A 25,386-nucleotide genomic window follows, 5' to 3' on the forward strand; every position below is an offset into this window, starting at 1 on the left:
CAGAAAATGGTCAGCATGGCTGCATTGTGGTAAGAAAGGGAGTGAGTAACAGGAAGTAGGATTGGAGAGCCTGGAAGAGGCCAGATTATGTAGGACTTTGTGGCCCATGGTAAAAAGTTGTCTTGTGGTCCTCATGTGATGGGAAAACTCTGGAGACTTTTGAGCAGGGTAAAGGCATAATATATGTTTTACAAATATTTTTCTGGGTTCCTTGTGGAGAATGAGTTGTAGGGGGCAAGGATGGAAACAAGGAGACCTGTTAGGATTCTAGGGCAGCTGTCCAGGTGAGAGGTGATTGGGACTAAGGTCCGACAGTTGGAAGAGAGGTAGGTATATTAGGGATATATTCTGACTATATCAAGACTTGCTGATAGACTGGATAATGAGGGATGATAGAGAAAGAGGAGACAAAAATAACTGAAGTTTCTGACTTGTCACATGGGTATATAGTGATGCCATCTTTCTTTGATAGGAACAGGGTTTGAGGTGGAAGGAAGCAGTTCTGGTTCAGTTGTCTTTGGTTTATGAGCAAGACATCCAAATGGAGATATTAAACATGAGCCTGGAGCCCAAGAGAGAGGCTGGACATCTTTTTTTTAAAATTTATTTATCTATTTTAATTGGAGGATAATTACTTTACAATACTGTGATAGTTTTTGCCATACATCAACATGAATAAACCATAGGTATACATGTGCCCCCCCTCCTCCTGAACCCCCTCCCATATCCCTTCCCACCGTATCCCTCTAGGTTGTTCCAGAGCACTGGGTTTGAGTGCCTTGCTTCAAGCATCGAACTTGCACTAGTCATCTATTTTACATATGATAATACATATGTTTCAATGCTATTCTCTCAAATCATCCAACCCTCACCTTCTCCCACTGAGTTCAAAAGTCTGTTCTTTACATCTGTATCTCCTTTGCTGCCCTGCATGTAGGATCATCAGTATTATGTTTCTAAATTCCATATATATATGTGTGTGTGTGTGTGTGTGTGTTAATATACAGTACTTATCTTTCTCTTTCTGACTTACTTCACTCTGTATAATAGGATTGAGGTTAACCCATCTCATTAGAACTAACTCAAATGCATTCTGTTTTATAGTTGAGTAATATTCCATTGTGTATATGTACTACAATTTCGTTATCCATTCAACTGTCAGTGGACATCTAGGTTGCTCACATGTTCTAGCTATTGTAAATAATGCTTTAATGAACATTGGAATACATAGGTCTCTTTCTATTCTGGTTTCTTTGCGGTATATACCCAGCAGTGGGTTTCCTGTGTCGTATGGCATTCTATTCCCAGTTTTTTAAGGAATCTCCACACTGTTCTCCATAATGGCTGTACCAGTTTGCATTCCCACCAGCAGTGCACCCTCTCCAGCATTTATTACTTGTAGATTTTTTTTTAATTCAACAGTGACAATTTATTTTCTGAAGATTATCATTTTTACAAAACAGAACAAAAAGCGGGTATCAAAAACAGCAAAGAGTTTACAGAATTTCTGCCTCAGTTTTCACACAGGCCAGTGCTTATGAAATTGGCATTGAATGTAAATACTAGATATAGTTTGATTTCCCACTTGGTCATAAGCATTCAGGTGGTTTGTTTCAGAGATATTGAATAATAGCTTTTCATAGCACTGGTCAATTTTTTGAGAAACCATTTGGTTTGTCCAACAAAGTAAACACTTTTTGATGTGTGGAATTTTCTTTAAAAAAATGCTGAAATAAAATACAGAATATGTATGTGTTTGGATCTGGACCAAATCTTTTGAGGTCCCGTTTACCCTGAAGAACACTGAAGGCATTCATCAGTTCATTTCAGTTCGGTTGCTCAGCTGTGTCCGACTCTTTGTGACCCCATGAACCGCAGGACAGCAGGCCTCCTTGTCCATCACCAACTCCCGGAGTCCACCCAAACCCATGTCCATTGAGTCGGTGATGCCATCCAACCATCTCATCCTCTGTCATTCCCTTCTCCTCCTGCCCTCAGTCTTTCCCAGCATCAGGGTCTTTTTAAATAAGTCAACTCTTTGCATCAGGTGGCCAAAGTATTGGAGTTTCAGCTTCACATCAGTCCTTCCAATGAACACCCAGGACTGATCTTTAGGATGGACTGGTTGGATCTCCTTGCAGTCCAAGGGACTCTCAAGAGTCTTCTCCAACACCACAGTTCAAAAGCATCAATTCTTTGGCGCTCAGTTTTCTTTATAGTCCAACTCTCACAGCCATACACGATCACTGGAAAAACCATAGCCTTGACTAGACAGACCTTTGTTGGCAAAGTAATGCCTCTGTTTTTCAATATACTGTCTAGGTTGGTCATAACTTTCCTTCCAAGGAGCAAGCATATTTTAATTTCATGGCTGCAGTCACCATCTGCAGTGATTTTGGAGCCCAGAAAAATAAAGTCAGCCACTGTTTCCACTGTTTTCCCATCTATTTGCCATGAAGTGATGGGACCGGATGCCACAATTATAGTTTTCTGAATGTTGAGTTTTAAGCCAACTTTTTCACCCTCCTCTTTACTTTCATCAAGAGGCTCTTTAGTTCTTCTTCACTTTCTGCCATAAAGGTGGTGTCACTTGCATATCTGAGGTTATTGATATTTCTCCTGGCAATCTTGATTCCAGTTTGTGCTTCATCCAGCCCAGTGTTTCTCATGATGTACTCTGCATATAAGTTAAATAAGCAGGGTGACAATATACAGCCTTGATGTACTCCTTTCCTGATTTGGAGCCAGTCTGTTCCATGTCAAGTTCTAACTGCTGCTTCCTGACCTGCATACAGGTTTCTCAAGAGGCAGGTCAGGTGGTCTGGTATTCCCATCTCTTTCAGAATTTTCCACAGTTTATTGTGATCCACACAGTCAAAGGCTTTGGCATCGTCAATAAAGCAGAAATAGATGTTTATCTGGAACTTTCTTGCTTTTTTGGTGATCCAGCATATGTTGGCAATTTGATCTCTGGTTCCTTTGCCTTTTCTAAAACCAGCTTGAACATCTGGAAGTTCACTGTTCACATATTGCTGAAGCCTGGCTTGGAGAATTTTAAGCATTACTTTACTAGTGTGTGAGATGAGTGCAATTGTGTGATAATTTGAGCATTCTTTGGCATTGCCTTTCTTTGGGATTGGAATGAAAACTGACATTTTCCAGTCCTGTGGCCGCTGTGTTTTCCAAATTTGCTGGCATAGTGAGTGCAGCACTTTCACAGGCATAATCTTTCAGGATTTGAAGTAGCTTAACTGGAATTCCATCACCTCCACTAGCCTTGTTCATAGTGATGCTTCGTAAGCCCCACTTGGCTTCACATTCCAGGATGTCTGGCTGTAGGTGAGTGATCACACCGTTGTGATTATCTGGGTCGTGAAGATCTTTTTTGTACAGTTCTTCCGTGTATTCTTGCCACCTCTTCTTAATATCTTCTGCTTTTGTTAGGTCCCTACCATTTCTGTCTTTTGTCAAGCTCTATATAGTCAGCAAAAACAAGACCAGGAGCTGACTGTGGCTCAGATCATGAACTCCTTATTGCCAAATTCAGACTGAAATTGAAGAAAGTGGAGAAAACCTCTAGACCATTCAGGTATGACCTAAATCAAATCCCTTATACAGTGGAAGTGAGAAATAGATTTAAGGGACTAGATCTGATAGACAGAGTGCCTGATGAACTATGGACAGAGGTTCGTGTCATTGTACAGGAAACAGGAATCAAGACCATCCCCAAGAAAAAGAAATGCAAAAAAGCAAAATGGCTGTCTGAGGTGGCCTTACAAATAGCTGTGAAAAGAAGGGAAGTGAAAAGCAAAGGAGAAAAGGAAAGATATAACCATTTCAATACAGAGTTCCAAAGAATAGCAAGGAGGGATAAGCAAGCTTTCCTCAATGATCAATGCAAAGAAATAGAGGAAAATAATAGAATAGGAAAGACTAGAGATCTCTTCAAGAAAATTAGAGATACCAAGGGAACATTTCTTGCAAAGATGGGCTCAATAAAGAAGGCATTTATAGGATATACTGAATACTAATTATATACCTCATAAAGTCAAAGGCAGCTACTACAATTCTAAAGAAAGTATTTCTTCATTCAGAGGCTGCCCAGAGTTTGAACTACATCATAGTTTCTACATCTTTCCTGATTTGGAGTAGTTTCCCAAAAAAGGTCATATTATTGGAAAACAAAATTTATGCTTATGCCAAACAAGATCTGGCATTTTATAGATACATTTGGGTACAGCAAGAATCCTTGCTCTTTACCCTGGGTGACCACAGAGAAATCAAGAGGCCATGATTAGTGGTGTTGAGAGGAAGAAGCATACTTAAAACTCACATAATCTGGAGACAAGCAGAAACAGAGGTGGACTTGGTTGTGGTTTTCAGCCACCATTTGTTCCAGAAACACATTTCATTTAAATAAGGGAAGTTTGATCCAGTATTGCAATGTTAATGGCTACTAGTCTGTCAAACATTTTTTTTTTTTTTTTTGTAAAGATGTTTTCCTGGCTAGCAATAAGTTAAGAAGCTGGCCTCCAATTCTGATCAAATTTCTCACCATTAGTCAAAAACAAAACAAATAAACAAAAAACCTCCCCCAAACAAACAATAAACAAAAACACCCCACACAAGCCAATAGAAGTTAGCAATTGCACAATTAAAGTTGAATGAAAATTATGCTATGTACACACTGGTATACCCATCATTGAAATAATTCTGAGATTGTGATACACTTCTGTTGAAACATTTCCTCTGTTTTATGCCAATTTTTATTAAAGGAAAACTGATACGTAATTTTCTTCTTTATAGACATGAAAAGGGAACAAGAAGACAAAGATGAGAGAAACAGATGCTACCCGAATAGCAGCGGTGCCATTTGCTTGTTTTGGTCTTTGTACAAGCAACTCCTACACCATGGGGGAAATTCAGTTTCCACCAGACTACACAGTTTTCCTTGCAGTCAAGACTCACACAGTGGACCCCACTCTTTTTCATGACACTGCAATAACATAGACTGCTATTGTCAGGGGGGCTTTCAAAGCCTCTATAATTATACTTCATTAAGAGATCCATACCATTCTTATCCAAGGGTTGGACTGCCTTTTCAATATCATTAGCTTTAAATGAGAGGAACACCTTCAAGACAATGCTGCCTGCTGGATCCTTCACTGCCTGACTCTTGGTGTTGATGTGGTTGTGGGGAGTGGGTTTCAGAACTGCCTGTGAGGAAGCTGTCATTTTTCTTTGCTGCAGGAAGGAATCTACCTCGCCCTGGTTGGGCTTGGCCTGCCCATTACCCCTGTCTTCCTCATCTGGGAACTTCTTCTCATCATGCTCATCCAAGTCCACCTATTGGAAGCAAGCTGAGGACACTGTTCTTTGACATCCCCCATCCGGACCAGTGGTGAAGGCCTCCTCTCGATTCTGCCTCTACCTTAGCAAGCCCAGCCCAGCTGGAATCCTCAGATTTGGGCTTCCCTGTTTGTAGACTTCTTGATGATGTCCATTCTGACAGGCATGAGATGATTCCTTACTGCGGTTTTGATTTGCATTTCTCTAGTAATGAGTGATATTGAGAATCTTTTCATGTGTTTATTAGCCATCTGTATGTCTTTGGAGAAAAGTCTGTTTAGGTCTTTTGACCACTTTTTGATTGGGTTGTTTGTTTTTCTGGTATTGAACTTCATGAGCTGCTGTATATTTTGGAGATTAATCCTTTGTCAGTTGTTTCATTTGCTATTACTTTCTCCCATTCTGAGGGTTGTATTTTTACCTTGATTAGAGTTTCCTTCATTGTGCTAAAGCTTCTAAGTTTAATTAGATCCCATTTGTTTATTTTTGTTTTTATTTCCATTACTCTGGGAGGTGGGTCATAGAGGATCTTGCTGTGATTTATGTCAGAGAGTGTTCTGTCTGTTTTCCTCTAAGAGTTTTATAGTTTCTGGTCTTACATGTAAGTCTTTAATCCATTTTGAGTTTATTTTTGTGGATGGTGTTAGAAAGTGTTCTAGTTTCATTCTTTTACATGTAGTTGACCAGTTTTCCCAGCACCACTTGTTGAAGGGACTGTCTTTCCTCCATTGTATATTTTTGTCTCCTTTGTCAAAGATAAGGTGTCCATAGGTGTGTGGATTTATCTCTGGACATTCTATTTTGTTCAATTGATCTATATTTCTGCCTTTGTGCCAGTACCATACTGCCTTGATAATTATAGCTTTGTACTGTAGTCTGAAGTCAGGCAGGTTGATTCCTCCAGTTCCATTCTTCTTTCTCAAGATTGCTTTGGCTATTTGGGGTCTTCTGTGTGCTGGGCATCTTTAACAGAATTATAAATCCTGGGTGTGAGGGGGAGCCACGGGGCAGTTGTGAGCAGAGGAGCAATATGAACTAACTTTTGTTTTAACATTATCATTTTGGATCCTGGGTTGAGAACTGATTTTAAGGGCTGACTGTAGGAACCAACTATTGAGAACTGATTGTAAGGGCTGACTGTAAGAACAAACTATAAGTAAGATCAAGAAGGAGGCTATTTCAGTTTTATGGGAAGAAAAGTAATGGTAGCTTAGACAAGGGGAATGGAGGTGAAGACAAGTGGTCAAGTTCAGAATATGTTTTGGAACAAGCCAACAGACTTTGATAATAGATTGGATATGATAGGTGAGGGAGATGGAAAAGTTGAAGATGATCCCCAGGTTTTGGATTTGCATGATTTGCAAAAAGTTGTGTTCAATATGGAGCCATAGTCTGAGCTAGAGTCCACTGGGTAAGCATAGGTTTTGGGGAAAGCCATTCACACTGGGGGAACCCAGAGAAGATTCCCCTACAGGGAAAAATGTTCAGTTTCTTGTTTCTTTATTTTTTCTTGCCTATCTGCAACAAGCTTCAAAAGAAGTTCTTACATTCTACATCAAATTCCACTACCAGAGAGTCTCTCCTTCATGTTGATGCATAGTATTTTTTGGCCTTTGTTAATAGTACCAATTATACCTTAGAAATCACATCTACTCCTATGACTTCAATTACCATTATTATTCTGAAGACTTTCAATGGTCTATCTATAGCTCTGCACAATTCTCTGAGCTCCAGACCCACATGGCCAACCTTCTACTGGATATCTTCCCCTGGACATCTTACATGCAACACAACCCTGCTATGGACCAAACCAAAATCTTCATATTGCACCCTGTACATCTGTTCCTCTGCCCCAGTATTCCATAGGCACATGTGTCCTACTGGATACCCAGAGTTCCCAGACCAAAAAAACAAAAAACAAAAAACATGTAAGTCATCTTTGATTGAGATGAGTCCCCACATCTCACCCAACACTGAGTCCCACAGAAACTATCATCTTCTGCACAATATAGAGTGGTGGCTAAGATTGGGTTCTAATGCTGGCTTTTCTTGGCTTATATCCTGGCTCTGCAACTTACTAGTCACTTAAATTTTCTGTGCCTCAGTGCTTTCACCTGAAAAGTGGCAATGATAACAGTACTTATATCTACTTTATAAGGTTATGAATTAATTAACATAGAGCACTTAGAACAGTTCCTTCTCACATAGGAAGTATTTAATGCCTGTTGGCTATCTATGATAATGGCTATTACAATGCTTTCTCAAATATCCCTCCTGACTATGACTGCCATAGTATAGTCCTCCTTCTTGTCTGAATCACAAGATACTCCTAACTTCACTGAATTTGAACTTAATATACGTACCATGACCCAAGTTTATTAAATATGATTCCTATCCTCTGGAGTCTGGAGAAGCAGGATAGCCTATATGTTCTCTGTTCAACATGGTAGCCACTGGCTTCAAGTGGCTATTAAACTTTAACTTTAGATTTATTAATATAAAGTTAATAAATATTAGAATAAATATATTTTAATATAACATCAAAAATTAAATTCCTTCTGCTCAATGTTACGTGGCAGCCTGGATGGGAGGGGAGTTTGGGGGAGAATGGATACATGTGTATGTATGGCTGAGTCCCTTTGCCATTCACTCAAAGCTATTACAACATTGTTAACTGGCTCTGTGTGTTAGATGCTCAGTTGTATCCGACTCTTTGTGACTCCATGGACTGTAATCCTCTAGGCTCCTCTGTCCATGGAATTCTCCAAGCAAGAATATTTCAGTGAGTTGCCATTCCCTTTCCCAGGGGGTCTTCCTGGTCCAGGGATCGAACCTCGGTCTCCTACATTGCAGGCAGATTCTTTATCTTCTGAGCCACCAGGGAAACTGCTATACCCCAATACAAAATTTTTTTAAAAAAATTAAATTAAAAAAAATTCCTTAGTAAGAGTAAAAACATATTAAGTGCTCATCAACTTGAAGTCAGGTTACTTGAAGTCAAGTGCTCATCAACTTGAAGTCAGGTAATAGGCTACTATTTACATCCTGGACCTGTCATTTCTAGCACTGTAACCTTGGGCAAATTTCATACAACCTATCAGAGCCTATCTTTTCATCTATTAAATGGGTCTAATAATATTAGCAACTACCTTAAAGGGTTGTTGTAAGGATGAAATGAGTTGATACTTATACAGTGTTCATAATAATGCTTGATAAAGTTATTATTGTAGTTTAGCAGTAGTGATACTACACACACACACACACACACACACATAAATACACACACCATCTCAGAGTAAAGAAGTATTACAGTTGATGAATCTTAAGGGCTAAGGGTTTAGTCTAGCAGTTGGTGCTGTATAAATTCAGCATGGTGCACTGGAACCATTGTTAAGCTAAGATTCTGGAGAATCCAAGTTTTAGTTCTAGTAGTGGTTTTCACCATGATTATAGAATTTGCTGTCGATATAACCTTGGGCACATTTTTTTCCCCCTCACTGGCCTCAGTGGGGTGATTGGAAAGCTCTAGGTGGTATCTCTGCTCTACAAGTTGAAGCAGGCTTAAAGAGAAAGGATCCTGTCTCAGATGGCATAAAGAAGCTAAGATAGATTAAAAATAAATTGGTACATCTGCCATCAGCAGATGAACAGATAAGGAATTTGTGGTACATATACACAATGGAATATTACTCAGCTATTAAAAAGAACACATTTGAGTCAGTTCTAATGAGGTGAATGAAACTGGAGCATATTATACAGAGTGAAGTAAGTCAGAAAGAGAAACACCAATATAGTATATTAACATATATATATGGAATTTAGAGAGATGGTAACGATGATCCTATATGCAAGGCAGCAAAAGAGACATAGATGTAAAAACAGACTTTTGGACTATGTGGGAGAAGGCAAGGGTGGGATGATTTGAGAGAATAGCATTGAAACATGTATGTTATCATATGTAAAATAGATGACAAGTGCAAGTTCAATGCATGAAGCTGGGCACTCAGAGCCAGTGCTCTGGGACAACCCAGAAGGATGAGGAAGGGAGGGAGGTGGGAGGGGGGTTCAGGATAGGGGACACACATGCACTGGTGGCTGATTCATGTTGATGTATGGCAAAAACCACCACAATATTGCAAAGTAATTATATTTCAATTAAAATAAATTTAAAAAACTTGGTATATCTGAGGGATAGTAATTAAAATCACCATTTATCAAGTGTTAACTCTGCACTGGACACATATATACCATACATTATTTCATTTAATTCTCAGAACAGCCCCGTGCATTAGTTTGCATCTTCATTCAGCTAATGAAGAAACTGAGGCTAGAGAAGCAAGGGTTTGGAAAAGCAAAGCCACTGTTCACTTTCAAATAGCCAGTGGTGAGTGATAAGGTAAACATTCAAACTCAGGTCTTCCTGGCACCAAGACCACATTCTGAACCACTCTGTCATACTGCCTAGGAGCTTGAAGCAAGTGATGGGGGCTGGGGAGGTGGGACAGAGTCACTTCAGTATAACGCATGGGAGAGGAAAAGAAGGGAAATAGAGATCAGTTAAAAGACTGTTGCATTACTGATTGACTCTTCTTTATTTCTTCTCTGTGTGTGTGTGTGTTTTAGTCATGTCTGGCTCTTTGCAACTCCATGGACTGTATAGACTTTAGCCTGCCAGACTTCTCTGTCCATGGAATTCTCCAGGCAAGAATACTGGAGTGGGCTGCCATTTCCTTCTCCAGGGGATCTTCCTGACCCAGGGATCAAACCCAGGTCTCCTGCATTCTAGGAAGATTCTTTACTATCTGAGCCACCAAGGAATTTCTTCTATGTCCTTGTTAAACATTTCTTGCATTTTCTCAATCCTTGTCTCTAGTCTATTTATCTGTGATTCCATTTTGTTTTCAAGATTTTGGATCATTTTTACTATCATTATTCTGAATTCTTTTTCAGGTAGACTCCCTATCTCCTCTGGAGAGGGCGTGGAGAAAAGGGAACCCTCTTACACTGTTGGTGGGAATGCAAACAAGTACAGCCACTATGGAGAACAGTGTGGAGATTCCTTAAAAACACTGGAAATAGAACTGCTGTATGAAATAACAATCCCACTGCTGGGCATACACCCCTAGGAAATCAGAATTGAAAGAGATACATGTACCCTAATATTAATTGCAGCACTGTTTGCAATAGCCAGGACATGGAAGCAATCTAGATGTCCATCAGCAGATAAATGGATAATGAAGCTGTGGTACATATACACAATGGAATATTATTCAGTTATAAAGAAGAATACATTAGAGTCAGTTTTAATAAGGTGGATGAAACTGAAGTAAGTAAGTGAAGTAAGTATGTATGTAAAGTAAGCGAAGTAAGTATGCCCACTCCATATACAGAGTGAAATAAGTCAGAAAGAGAAACACCAATACAGTATATTAATGCATATATATGGAATTCAAAAAGACATTAATGACGACCCTATACACAAAACAGAAAAAGAGACACAAATGTAAAGAACGGACTTTTGGACTCTGGGAGAAAGCAAGTGTGGGATGATTTGAGAGAATAGCATTGGAACATGTATATTACCATATGTAAAATAGATGACCAATGCAAGATCGATGTATGATATATGGCACTCAAAGCCAGTGCTCTGGGACAACCAGAGAGATGGGGTGGGGATGGAGGTGGGAGGGGGGTTCAGAATGGGGGGGCACATGTACACCTGTGGCTGATTCATGTCGATATATGGTAAAAACCATCACAATATTGTAAAGTAATTAGCCTCCAATTATCTAATTAAAATAAATAAATTAATTAAAAAATACTGCTGCATGCAGGTGCGAAGTGATAGGGGACCTGAACTGGTGGAAAAACCCAAGGGATGAAAAAACAAAACACATGGAGGAAATCCTACTGCCACTATATCACTCTATCATCAATTGTTGAGGGTAAGAACTGTCTTTTCCATCTTTGTATCTCATATAGACACACACACAGCAAAGCACAACACTTAGCACACAAATTTGCTGTCGATTAGATGGATTCAATTCAGTTGAATTCATAAGACATGGTGATTGATTTGATCTAAGAAGAAGACCAAGATGGTTCCAGGTTTATAACTTAAGTCCTAGGAAGAATTCTGAAGTATTTCTCTGTGGAGTAGCAGAGCACTCAGAGCATATATTCTAACTACCTTGCTTCCCTTCCTAAGGTCTGTCCTTGGCAGGGTCCCAGCTAGAGTAATGCTCGCCTTCTCTCCCAATCATCTAGCCCTCTGAGCTGGGAAGGAGGCTGTTTCTTCTGAGGTCCTCCCTTCCGCTTTTCCTGGCCTGGGCAGTGAGTCCCTCTTCATAGTATTTGAATCAGAGGAAACAGATAGACTGAGGAAGTGAAGAAAAAACAGGCTGCCTGGGCTCTACAAGCCAATGTAAACACTCAGTGGTTTCCTGTTGTTGCAGCCCAAAGCGTCCCATGACATCATTCCTGTCCTTTCCAGAACACACTGGCTTGGCCCAGTCTGCCAATCTGCCCAGGGCTGAGTGGCAGTCGCCCCCCTTCCCCACAAGGATTATATCCTCCGGAACTGGAGAATTTCTCTGGGCCAATCATTCCCCACCTGCCCAGCCAGTCATTTAGGTCTTTCTAGCCCTATAAGGTTTTGGAGGCTACAGGCCGGACATGCTGCCCCACTTCCCAGAGGCCCAGTGGCTTTTGGGTTGGAGTAAGATTTCCTAAACTGGAAAAGTTATTTTACTTCTTTTAATGGAGACTTGGAGTCAGGAGAAGGGGGAAGGGTGTAACACACAGACTGTGACACAGGCCCTAACTGTTTCCTCCCCTTTCTACTTCACCAAAGGGCATACCAGTTTCTGTTCTCAGTGTTGGTCACAAATTCCTAGGAATAGAATTGTAAAGGCCCATTTAAGACCTCATAGTCTAATCTTTCCATGGTAAAGATGAGAGCACTAAGGCCCAGAGAGGGACAAGGAACCGGTCCCAGTCACATCATTGGTCAGTGCAGCATAAGCCATTCCCTTCAGAGATCTGAACCTGAGCTATCTCAATCCTGAGCAGCATAATATGATTACAAGAGCTCTTAACAGGAAATTCAGAAACCAGGGTTCAAGTTCTCATTCCTTTATGAGAGCTTAGATAAATTTCATTTTATTTTTCTTTGAGCCTTGGCTTATTTCAATTCAAGGCAACACAAACCTATTGACAACCTACTCGGCATGGTGGAACTGATGACTCCTGGGGATGAGAACAAAGCATGATGATAAGACTCCCCATTTCACAGGTTAAAATGAAAAGAAAATGAAGTGGATGATCTAAACTCTAAGTGACCTAAAGCCTGTGGACTCTGTCCTTCTGTCTTGAGGCATAATCAAACCATAATCAGGGGTCTGGAGTCCTTCAGGGCTGCAGCCCCCTCCTCACTTCATTCAAGGCATCAGAGTGCTGTCATTGAGCTGGAGTTCCATTTGCAAAAAAATCTCCCAGTTATGGCCTCATTTAGCTGGATATATTTGCATAGATAGGTGGTAAGGCCCTGAATTCTTGTCTGGAAATTAAGCCAAACACATTATGGTAATTTCTACAGCCAGCAGTAATTTGATTTCAAGCTGTAGCTACGCCATGGAGCTCAGGCAATTTGAAATAGCTGTTTTAATCAATCAAGTTCAGCAGAGTCTAGATTAACAAGTAGAATACAGAAGCACATATAGGGAAAAAGATGACTATTCCTGCACCCAAAATTGCATAAGACAATGTTAAGTCATTCTGTTAGTCAACAATTTGACCACAGCATGGATTAGACAAAACACACAGAAAATATAGACTCGTTTAGATGACTGGAGACACACATCCATACACAGATGCAGGAAACTGCACAGGCATATTGGGAAACATGAAGTAACACACATACACACACTCTCAGAGCAACAGACACACAGAAAAAAAAAAAAAGACATGCACATATACACGTGCATGTGCAAGCTTGCACTCCAGTGGGAAGCTAAGAAAAAAGACATGTGTCTGGGAGTTCTGGGGGTGCTACTTCCTGAATCTCTACTCATCTTTCTCCTTCCCCTCACAACAACTAATTCAAATCCTATGAGTATTTTTCCCAAAGAAACCTTAGAAAGCCATCATCTCATAACCACATCCATAGCCACTTCCACTCCACTGCATCAGACTCTCATTACTCGTCTATCATTGGACAACAGCAAAGATCTTCTATCAGGGTTCCCTGAGGCCAGTATCTTTCCGCTAATACATCTTCTCAGAGACTGCCTGCCAGAGGGAATCTTTCTATAGCTCAGCCCTTTTCTTATCTCTGCTCAAAAATCCTTCCTTTTCTTCCCACTGTCAGCACAAGCCAACCCAGGCACATTCATGGAGTGAACAAAACCTGGAGTTCCTTGTCTCTGTTCATGCCCTCTGCCCTTCGGAAAGCAGATGGCACCTTGCCTAACCCCTTACCCATGCCCACGCTAATCTGTCCTGCCCCTTGTGTTATTCACTTGAACTAGAACCACTCTCTCTGCACTTATTAAAATCTTACTCACATTAGATTTTCCTGGGTTGTTTGAATTTTTCAGAAGGATGACTCCAATTTTGCCATTACACATTTTTTTAATGTTTTCATCCTTTAAGTTCCAACTATCAAGTAACCTTTTCCATGAAGTTTGCATCCAAAATCACCCAAAAGCACTGTGTAAGAGAACTTACTCCATTCAGCTTTCACGGATATGTGTGTCTTAGTCCTCAGAGGAAAGCTGATGGGGGAAAGGACAAAATTCCCTCATGCTTATGCCTCCTCTGGGACAAATGATGTGCTGGCACTCTTCTTGTGTTGCAGCAAAGACAGACTGACAAAGCCCAGGCCTCTGGAGTATCATTTCAGCTTCTTTTTGAATTATCTTAACACAAAAAGACTCATGGGTTTGCTTCTTGACACTGCCACTAGCTTACTGTGTGACTATGTGCCTTGGGCTTAGTCATTCAGTCGTGTCTGACTCTTTGCAACCTCCATGGACTGTAGCCCACAAGGCTCCTCTGTCCATGGAGATTCTCCAGGTAAGCATACTGGGGCAGGTTGCCATGTCCTCCTCCAGGGGATCTTCCCAACCCAGGGATCAAACCTAGGTCTCCTGCATTACAGGCAGATTCTTTACTGTCTGAGCTGCCAGGGAAGCCCATGAACACTGGAGTGCATAGCCTATCTCTTTTCCAGGGGAACTTCCCAACACAGGAATTGAACCTGGGTCTCCTACATTACAGGTAGATTCTTACACCAGCTGAGCTACCAAGGAAGCCCAGTCTCAAGCCCTCTCCAGCCTCATTTTCTTCAAGGATACTTCCAGTTCTGGATTCTATTATTGCAAGATGCAGGGTTTTATTCAGCTACTCTCATGAGGATGTCAAGGAATAGGTATGTACTGTATCATTATCATTCTCTCTTTCTCTGCCACCCCCCCAACCCCATTGCTGCCTGTCTCTCTCTCCTCTCTGTTCCCCATTTCCCTTTCTCCTTTCTGTCCCTGTCTCTTCTGTCTTTTTGTCTCTTTCTCTCTCTCTGGCTTTCTCTCTGCTTCCTCTCTCTTTCCCTTTCCCTCTCTCTCCCCTTCAACCTTTTTCCCTTTTTCTTCTCTGTCTTCCTCTCCCCCCTCTCTGCCCTTCTTTCTCCTCCCTCTTTGTTTCTCTGCCTCTCCCTTTCCACCTCTCTTTCTTCTGTCTCTCTGTTTCTGATTCTATCTCTCTATCTCTGCCACACCGCTGATCCAAGAGAGTGAATCTGGCTGAATAGCTTCTAACTCAAAACAGCTCTGATACTTCCTGAGTGTTGCTGGTGAGTACAGGTAGAAATGAGATCCCTCCAAGGGCTCAGGATACTCATATCCCTCACCTCTCCCCTCAGAAAGTTCTCACAGAGCTAAGAAGGGCAGCAGGATGAAGGGCCTCATTTCAAACTCAGCTGACTCCTATCCTCCAGCTTTTCACCCAAACAGAGGGCATTGCTCATGGACCACAAAGAATCCCCATCTCCTAGATGATCTGAACCAGAGGTTCTTCACACCCAAATACTCCATATTCCCATTCCCCAGCCCTATCACTTTTAAAAATGTATTTATTTTTTAATTGAAGGATAATTGCTTTACAGAATTTTGTTGGTTTCTACCAAACAGCGACATGAATCAGCCATAGGTATACATATGTCCTCTCCCTTTAGAACCTTCCTCCCATCTCCCTCCCCATCCCACCCCTCTAGGTTGTTACAGAGTCCCTGTTGGAGTTCCCTGAGTCATACAGCAACTTCTTATTGGAAGAATATGGAGTGTGTCGCCATGCCCTCCTCCAGGGGATCTTCCAGACCCAGGGATTGAAACTGCATCTCTTATGTCTCCTGCTTTGGCAGGCGGGTTCTTTACCACTAGCGCCACCTGGGAAGCCCCTATCCTTTTACAGATGTGAAAATGAAGGCCCACAGACAGCAGGGAAGGAACGGCCCAGCACTCCACAGTAAAGTAATGAAAGAACTGGCACTAGAATGCTGGTCTCCTGACTCTTAATCAAGCACCCTGAAAAAATTATAAAATTGATTCAACACCATCAGTTTCAGAGCATTTTGCTAGGAAAAGAGAAGGCTGAGGATAATGATGGGTGGACTGGAGACTTGGTAGATATTCAGATTGTAAATATTCAAAGACAGGGTCCAGATCTTCTTCATCTCCAATGAAAGTTCAATACAGTGTCTGATACTGATGAATAAATGAGGAAGGGAGCTGCCATCAGGGCAGTTGGGGGCTGCTTCTTCTGGGGCTCTGGGTGTTTATGTGGAAAACTCCAGAAACTTGGAAATCAAAGAACCAAAGGATTTAGTCTCAGTCTATTCTAAACATGTTCAGTCAAGAGTTCCCCCTTCATCAATCCCCATAAATTAGTTTCTCTTTGTAAAAAGAGTAATGATATCTGTCTTATCTGGCTCCCTGGGGCTTGGAGCAGTTACAATGAAAGAAAAAAAGATAGATAAGAACCTTGACAAAAACAAGACAGCACCCTACAAATGTGATGGCTGAGTGCTATGGTGATGTCCCAGCTAGCAATTATGTTCTAAGTGGGGGCAAGTGTGAGTGCCAAATGAGTCATCCTCTCACTCTCAAAGCCAGAGGCCTTGAAAGGGGAGAAATGAGATGAGACTTTTGTTAAGGTTTTTTTTTTTTTTTCCACGAAGAGGAGCTGGAACAAAGATGGACAGAGCCCACTCCCCCACAACATACAAACATACTGTGCCCCAGATTCCAGCCTTCTAGGGACTAAATGTCCAGCTGAAGCGGGTATCTGCTATATAATTCAGACATACCAAGTCCCCAAGCCAGTGGGGCTTCTGAAAGACTACAAGTCAGAATCCTCAAATTCTCTTCAATCTACCCTACAGCCAGCTTTGACTCTAGTTCTGATCGTAATTAATTTATTCTATGACATTAAGAAGATTGCATTCTCTTTCTGAGCCCTTTTCATCTATAACATACAGGATTATCTAGATGCCTAACATTATCTTTCAATGATCCTGGACTAGAATTTAAAGTATCTGGGTTGCAGTCCTCACTCTGTCACAACAACTGTATGACTTTAGACAAGTTCTTTCCTGGACCTCAGTTTCTGCAACTATAAAATGAGACATTTGGATTAAAAGCTTAGTTCTGTATTTCAAGAGTTCTGGACAGAGATTCAGAAAATCTGAGTTCTAATTCTAATTGCCAGACTGAATCATTGTCTGAGTTTAAACTGGTCCCATCCCTTCACTGGAACTGAATTTCCCCTATCTATATTATAAAAGGAGTCAAATATGTTATCTAAACACTCTGATTTTTTTTTTTTTTAATCCCATAGCATGCAACGTTTGGGATCTTAGTTCCTCCACCAGGGATCAAACCCCTGCCCCTGCAGTGGAAACACCAAGTCTTAACCACTGAAATACCGGGGAAGTCTCATACACTCTAGTTATAATAGCCTAACAGTAGTTTTATAATTTTACAAATGCTAAAAATGAATTGAAGGGAGGAGGAAACCACGCCCTGAAAGATATCTCATAAATTAGTAGTGGCTGGCCTCTATAGGTCAGACTTGAAAGCACAGGCCCAACCATTTTAACCTGTTGAGTTAACCTGCTGAGGCTAACTCTGCCAAAGAGTTAAGGCAGGAGTGGGACACAAAAGAAAACCAGACGCTTCACTGGCAAAAGCCATACACATAAACTAGGGTTGGCAGGCATACTTTCTAGCCTCACTCTAATGAGAGGGATCCAGACAGAATTGTGTGCTGGGAGATTGTACCTTCCTTGATAGCCACCAGTAGCCGTTCCAGCTCTTGCAAGAGGCCATGGCCAGTGGTATCTCTGCCATGGATAAAATAGGTAGATTTGAGAGAATGTGGCTCATGTGTTTGGGGGTAGATTGTGACTGTGCAGTAAGGATGAGTATAAGTTAATTCTGTGACTACTTCTCAGTCAGCAAAGAACTCTTCTAAACAAATGATAGGAGCTGCTGAAATTAAAGTGTTTAGCATCCCCATCTACCTCTTGCTCTCCTCAGAGTAGAAGCATTTCATGCCTTTGAAGAAAACCCAGTATGACCTTAGTACATAAGTGAGAATCTAAATAATAAGAAGGAGAATAAATACTGGAAAATTCTCAGTATTGGGGGGAAGGCTCTAAGGTTCAAAGAATTTATGGTCTTGGTTTTAGAGTTTCACTACATTTGGGACAATCTGTGGACTCATTCTTGCAGGGCATTATGTGCTGGAGGCTTAGGATAAATTCAGATATGGTTCTGTTACAGAAATAGGCACACACTAAATCTTTTTTTTTTTTCATTTATTTTTATTAGTTGGAGGCTAATTACAATATTGTAGTGGTTTTTACCATACATTGACATGAATCAGCCATGGATTTACATGTGTTTCCCATCCTGAACCCGCGTCCCACCTCCCTCCTCATCCCATTCCTCTGGGTCATCCCAGTGTACCAGCCCTGAGCACCTGTCCCATGCATCCAACCTGGACTGGTGATCTGTTTCACACTTGATAATATACATGTTTCGATGCTGTTCTCTCAGGTCACCCCACCCTTGCCTTCTCCCACAGAGTCCAAAAGTCTGTTCTGTACATCTGTATCTCTTTTTCTGTCTTGCATATAGGGTTATCATTACCATCTTTCTAAATTCCATATATATGCATTAGTATACTGTATTGGTCTTTACCTTTCTGGCTTACTTCACTCTGTATAATGGGCTCCAGGTTCATCCATCTCGTTAGAACTGATTCAAATGAATTCTTTTTAATGGCTGAGTAATATTCCATGGTGTATATGTACCACAACTTCCTTATCCATTCATCTGCTGATGGGCATCTAGGTTGCTTCCATGTCCTGGCTATTATAAACAGTGCTGCGATGAACATTGGGGTGCACGTGTCTCTTTCAGATCTGGTTTCCTCGGTGTGTATGCCCAGAAGTGGGATTGCTTGGTCATATGGCAGTTCTATTTCCAGTATTTTATGAAATCTCCACACTGTTCTCCATAGTGGCTGTACTAGTTTGCATTCCCACCAACAGTGTAAGAGGGTTCCCTTTTCTCCACATCCTCTCCAGCATTTACTGCTTGTAGACTTTTGGATAGCAGCCATCCTGACTGGCGTGTAATGGTACCTCATTGTGGTTTTGATTTGCATTTCTCTGATAATAAGTGATGTTGAGCATCTTTTCATGTGTTTGTTAGCCATCTGTATGTCTTCTTTGGAGAAATGTCTGTTTAGTTCTTTGGCCCATTTTTTGATTGGGTCATTTATTTTTCTGGATTTGAGCTGCAGGAGCTGCTTGTATATTTTTGAGATTAATCCTTTATTTGTTGCTTCGTTTGCTATTATTTTCTCCCATTCTGAGGGCTGTCTTTTCACCTTGCTTATAGGTTCCTTTCTAGTGCAAAAGCTTTTAAGTTTCATTAGGTCCCATTTGTTTATTTTTGCTTTTATTTCCAATATTCTGGGAGGTGGGTCATAGAGGATCTTGCTGTGGTTTATGTCGGAGAGTGTTTTGCCTATGTTCTCCTCTAGGAGTTTTATAGTTTCTGGTCTTACATTTAGATCTTTAATCCATTTTGAGTTTATTTTTGTGTATGGTGTTAGAAAGTGTTCTAGTTTCATTCTTTTACAAGTGGTTGACCAGTTTTCCCCGCACCACTTGTTAAAGAGGTTATCTTTTTTCCATTGTATATCTTTGCCCCCTTTGTCGAAGATAAGGTGTCCATAGGTTTGTGGATTTACCTCTGGGCTTTCTATTCTGTTCCATTGATCTATATTTCTCTCTTTGTGCCAGTACCATACTGTCTTGATGACTGTGGCTTTGTAGTAGAGCCTAAAGTCAGGCAGGTTGATTCCTCCAGTTCCATTCTTCTTTCTCAAGATTACTTTGGCTATTCGAGGTTTTTTGTATTTCCATACAAATTGTGAAATTATTTGTTCTAGTTCTGTGAAGAATACCGTTGGTAGCTTGATAGGGATTGCATTGAAAAATAAAAACCATATGATTATCTCAATAGATACAGAAAAAGCCTTTGACAAAATTCAACATCCATTTATGATAAAAACTCTCCAGAAAGCAGGAGTAGAAGGAACATACCTCAACATAATAAAAGCTATATATGACAAACCCACAGCAAACATTACCCTCAGTGGTGAAAAATTGAAAGCATTTCCCCTGAAATCAGGAACAAGACAAGGGTGCCCACTCTCACCACTACTATTCAACATAGTTTTGGATGTTTTGGCCACAGCAATCAGAGCAGAAAAAGAAATAAAAGGAATCCAGATAGGAAAAGAAGAAGTAAAACTCTCACTGTTTGCAGATGACATGATCCTCTACATAGAAAACCCTAAAGACACCAGCAGAAAAATCCTATAGCTAATCAATGAATATAGTAAAGTTGCAGGATATAAAATTAACACAGAAATCCCTTGCATTCCTATACACTAACAATGAGAAAACACAAAGAGAAATGAAGGAAACAATACAATTCACCATTGCAACAAAAAGAATAAAATACTTAGGAGTATATCTACCTAAAGAAACAAAAGACCAATACATAGGAAACTATAAAACACTGATGAAAGAAAGTAAAGAGGACACAAATAGATGGAGAAATATACCAGGTTCATGGATTGGAAGAATCAATATTGTGAAAATGAGTATATTACCCAAATAAATCTATAGATTCACACTAAATCTTTTATTGCTGCCATTCTATGTCTCATTATAGAAGTACTAGGCAAGTCACAAAACCCTATACTTCCTTCCTCCATCTTGGTTAAAAAGTCTGTCCATCCAATGTAAATGCAAGAGCCAAAACGAAGAGAGTGTTCTGTGAAAGAGGTGGTTGCAGCTCTAGTTCTGCTCTTGACTCACGATATAAATCAGGTCAAGTCCCACTCCCTCTCTCTGGGCCTCAGCTTCTCCATCTGAAACAGGAGGAGGTTGGACTTGATGAGCCCTAGTCTTCTCCAAGCCCTGACATTTATTTGCCTCTTTTTATATTGCTATGTGACATTTTCTTAGCCAGATAAAATCCAGCCATTCCCTAAGGTCTTCCAAAGTTCTTCCTAACATCTTAGAAAGATGTTAACCCCACCTCAATCCCCTTATCCCATTTCTACCACTGTTGCTGCCTATGATGGGATACAGTCTTCTCTACTTTTAGTTGGAAATTCTAATCATCCACTTCTGATGCTGGTGAGTTAACAAAGATTGATACCGTATTCCTCTGAAGTGATAGAACTCTCAGCTCTGCCACTACTTCTGCATGCCTGTGGGAAAATCCCCTCCCTTTGCTGCACCTCATTTTTCCCATTCTTAACTTAAGGGCAGTGGACTAGAATGGTCTCTGAAAGCAGTTAACTGTTCTAAAAATCTTTCACTTCTAGGTAGGGAGAAGATGGAGATTGTCTTTGATTGTTTTGTCACATTCTTGATCCTTTTTTACAATGCTTCTTTTTAAAATTAATTTATTTATTTTAATTGGAGGCTAATTACTTTACAATATTGTAGTGATTTTTGCCAAACATCTACATGTTAAATGGAAACCTCTCCCCCATCAACTTCACATCTCTGATAAGAGTTTCCACCACCAAGCTGTAAACAGAAAAGTCAGAGTTCCATTGTTATGCTGTGTGTGTGTGCTCAGTTATGTCCAACTCTTTGCGACCCCATGGACTGCAGCACAATAGGCTTCCCTGTCCATCACCAACTTCCAGAGCTTGCTCAAACTCGTGTCCATTGAGTTGGTGATTCCATCCAACCATCTAATCTTCTGTCATCCCCTTCTCCTCTCGCCTTCAATCTTTCCCAGCATTGGGGTCTTTTCAAATGAGTCAGTTCTTCACATCAGGTGGCCAAAGTATTGGAGTTTCAGCTTCAGCATCAGTCCTTCCAATGAATATTCAGAACTGATTTCCTTTAGGATAGACTGGTTGGATCTCCTTGCAGTCCAAGGGACTCTCTAGAGTCTTCTACAATACCACAGTTCAAAAGCAACAATTCTTCAGCACTCAGTTTTCTTTATAGTCCAACTCTCACATCCATACACAACTATTGGAAAAACCATAGCTTTTACTAGACAGACCTTTATTGGTAAAGTAATTTCTCTGCTTTTCAATATGCTGTCTAGATTGATCATAACTTTTCTTCCAAGGAGCAAGCGACTTTTAATTTCATGGCTGCAGTCACCATCTGCAGTGATTTTGGAGTCCAAAAAAATAGTCTTTCACTGTTTCCATTGTTTCCCTATCTATTTGCCTTGAAGTGATGGGACCAGATGCCATGATTTTAGTTTTCTGAACGTTGAGTTTTAAGCCAACTCTTTCACTCTCCTCTTTCACTTTCATCAAGAGGCTCTTTAGTTCTTCTTCACTTTCTGCCATAAGGGTGGTGTCTTCTGCATATTTGAGGTTATTGATATTTCTTCCGGCAATCTTGATTCCAGTTTGTGCTTCATCCAGTCCAGTATTTCTCATGATGTACTCTGCATATAAGTTAAACAAACAGCCTTTCATTATGCTAATCCAATTCCTGGACCTGCCTCCTTCCCTTCCCAACCCTGTTCCCACCACAAACATAAAGTTTTTCTTTCCTAGTCAAGGTGTCTGTAAATGATAATACTTTATTGTGTGGAATACCACAATAAAGATACAAAATTACTTTTTATCTTACCAAATGGTTTGCCCACACATCTTGTCCATTAGTTTAGTACACCACCCCTATCCCTGTCAATACCCATAAACTACTGTCAGAAAAACAGCAGATGGACCCTAGAATGGGGACTTCAAAGGATATTTTATTTAAAAGCTTTGTATAAACAAAATTATGCCCACAGCTTCTGCAACTGTGAAAATTCAGTTCAACCTCCCATCTTAGCCTAGTTGCCTAGGGTGCTTCCTTAGACACCTCTGCAGCTTCACTTGAAGTCAGACCTAAGGAGGTCCCTTCTTTCCTTCCTGGAAACCTGTTCTAATAGAAGTGTGTACTTCTGGGCACCACAGGAAAAGCCAGGAGGGAAGAGCATGCAATAGTATAAAGAGAAGGAGGGGCGAAGGAGAAGGAGGAGAAGAAAAGATAGGAAGGCGGGAATATTATAGCAGCAAGGACTGAAGGTAGACCCATTGTCAGTACTGAAAAGTGTTTGGAAGAAATAAAAACCAAAAAGAATTGTAAATGAGTAAAAATCCAAAAATATGTAAAACTTGAAGTGGAAATCATGTGTCTATTCTTATAAACTCCTTCATGGATCACAGTATGCCATGGTGAAGGGGTTGCATAACTCAACAAAGATATGTGCCATACTGTGGAGGGCCACCAAAGACATATGGGTCACAGTAAAGAGTTCTGACAAAATATGGTCCACTGGAGAAGGAAATGGCAGAACCCCATGGACAGTATCAAAAGTTAAAAAGATATGATGCCAGAATATGAGCCCTCCAGGTTGGAAGGTATCCAACATCCTGCTGGAGAAGAGTGGAGAGCAATTAATAATAGCTCCAGGAAGAATGAAGCAGTTGGGCCAAAGTGGAAAGGGCACTCAGCTGTGGATGTGTCTAGTGGTGAAAGTAAAGTTCGATGCTGTAAAAAAGTAATATGGCATAGGAACCTGGAACGTTAGGTCCATGAATCAAGGTAAATAGGACGTGGTCAAGCAGGAGGTGGCAAGACTGAACATCAACATCTTAGGAATCAGTGAACTGAAATGGACAGGAATGGGAGAATTTAATTCAGATTACCATTATATCTACTACTGTGGGCAAGAATCCCTTAGAAGAAATAGAGAAACCCCTCATAGTCAACAAAGAGTCTGAAATGCAGTACTTAGGTGCAATCTCAAAAACAACAGAATGATCTCCGTTCATTTCCAAGGCAAACCATTCAATATCACAATAATCCAACTCTATGCCCCAACCACTGATGCTGAAGAAGCTGAAGTTGAACAATTCTATGAAGGCCTACAAGATATTCTAGAACTAGCACCAAAAAAAAAAAAAAAAAGTCTTTTTCATCGTGGAAGATTGGAATGCAAAAGTAGGAAGTCAAGAGAATCTAGAAGAACAGGCAAGTTTGGCCTTGGAGTACAAAGTGAAGTAGTGCATGTGCTAAGTCACTTCAGTCATGTCCGATTGCTTGCAACTCTATGGACTGTAGCCTGCCAGGCTCCCCCTATCCATGGGGATGTTCCACACAAGAACACTGGAGTGGGTTGCCATGCCCTCCTCCAGGGAATCTTCCCCACCCAGGGATCAAACCTGCCTCTTTTATATCTCTTGCACTGACAGGCAGTTTCTTTACCACTAGTGCCACCTGGGAAGCCCCAAAATGAAGCAGGGCAGAGGCTAACAGTTTTGTCAAGAGAACATGCTGGTCATAGCAAACACCCTTTTCCAACAACCCAAAAGATGACTCTACACATGGACATGGCCAGGTGGTCAATACTGAAATCAGATTGATTATGTTCTTTGCAGCCAAAGAAGGAAAAATTCTATACAGTCAGTAAGACCAAGACTGGGAGCTGACAGTGGCACAAATCATGAATTTCTTATTGCAAAATTCTGACTTAAATTGAAGAAAGTAGGGAAAACCACTAGGCCATTCAGGTATGACTTAAATAAAATCCCTTCTGATTTTACAAGGGAGGTGATGGATAGATTCAAAGTATTAGATCTGGTACACACAGTGCCTGAAGGACTATGGACCGAGATTCATAACACTGTACAGGAGGCAGTGACCAAAACTATCCTAAAGAAAAAGAAATGAAAGAAGGCAAAATGGTTGTCTGAGGAAGCTTTGCAAATATTTGAGGAAAGAAGACATGTGACAGGCAAGGGAGAAAGGGAAAGATATATCCAACTGAATTCAGAGTTCCAGAGAATAGCAAGGGGAGATAAGAAGGCCATCTTAAATGAACAATGAAAACAAATAAAGGAAAACAATAGAATCAGAAAGACTAGAGATCTTTTCAAGAAGATTGGAGATATCAAAGGAACATTCCATGCACAGACAGGCAAAAGCAGTAAAGACCTAACAGAAGCAGAAGAGATTAAAAGGAGGTGGTAAGAAGCAAAGAACTATACAAGAAAGTTCTTAATGACCTGGATAACCACGATGGTGTGGTCACTCACCTAAAGCCAGACATCTTGGAGTGCAAAGTCAAGTGGGCCTTAGGAAGCATTACTACAAACAAAGATAATGGAGCTGATGGAATTCCAGCTAGCTATTTCAAATCCTAAAGGATGATGTTGTTAAACTGCTGCACTCAGTATGTTCGCAAATGGGGAAAACTCAGAAGTGCCCACAGGACTGGAAAAGGTCAGTTGTCATTCCAATCCCAAAGAAAGGCAATGCTAAACCATGTTCAAACTACCATACAATGCACTCATTTCACATGCTGGCAAGGTTATCCACAGAATCCTTCAAGATAGGCTTCAACAGTACAGGAACTGAAAACTTCC

At 40.7% G+C, this 25,386-nt stretch overlaps 1 pseudogene; it reads right to left on the reverse strand.

Annotated features, from left to right (window-relative positions):
- Positions 1–4,937: 4,937 nt before the first annotated feature.
- On the reverse strand, positions 4,938–12,580 carry LOC122690482 (annotated as a pseudogene).
- Positions 12,581–25,386: the final 12,806 nt, after the last annotated feature.

This window comes from Cervus elaphus, chromosome X, assembly GCF_910594005.1.
Source record: "Cervus elaphus chromosome X, mCerEla1.1, whole genome shotgun sequence".
In the NCBI taxonomy this organism is placed as follows: Eukaryota; Metazoa; Chordata; class Mammalia; order Artiodactyla; family Cervidae; genus Cervus; species Cervus elaphus.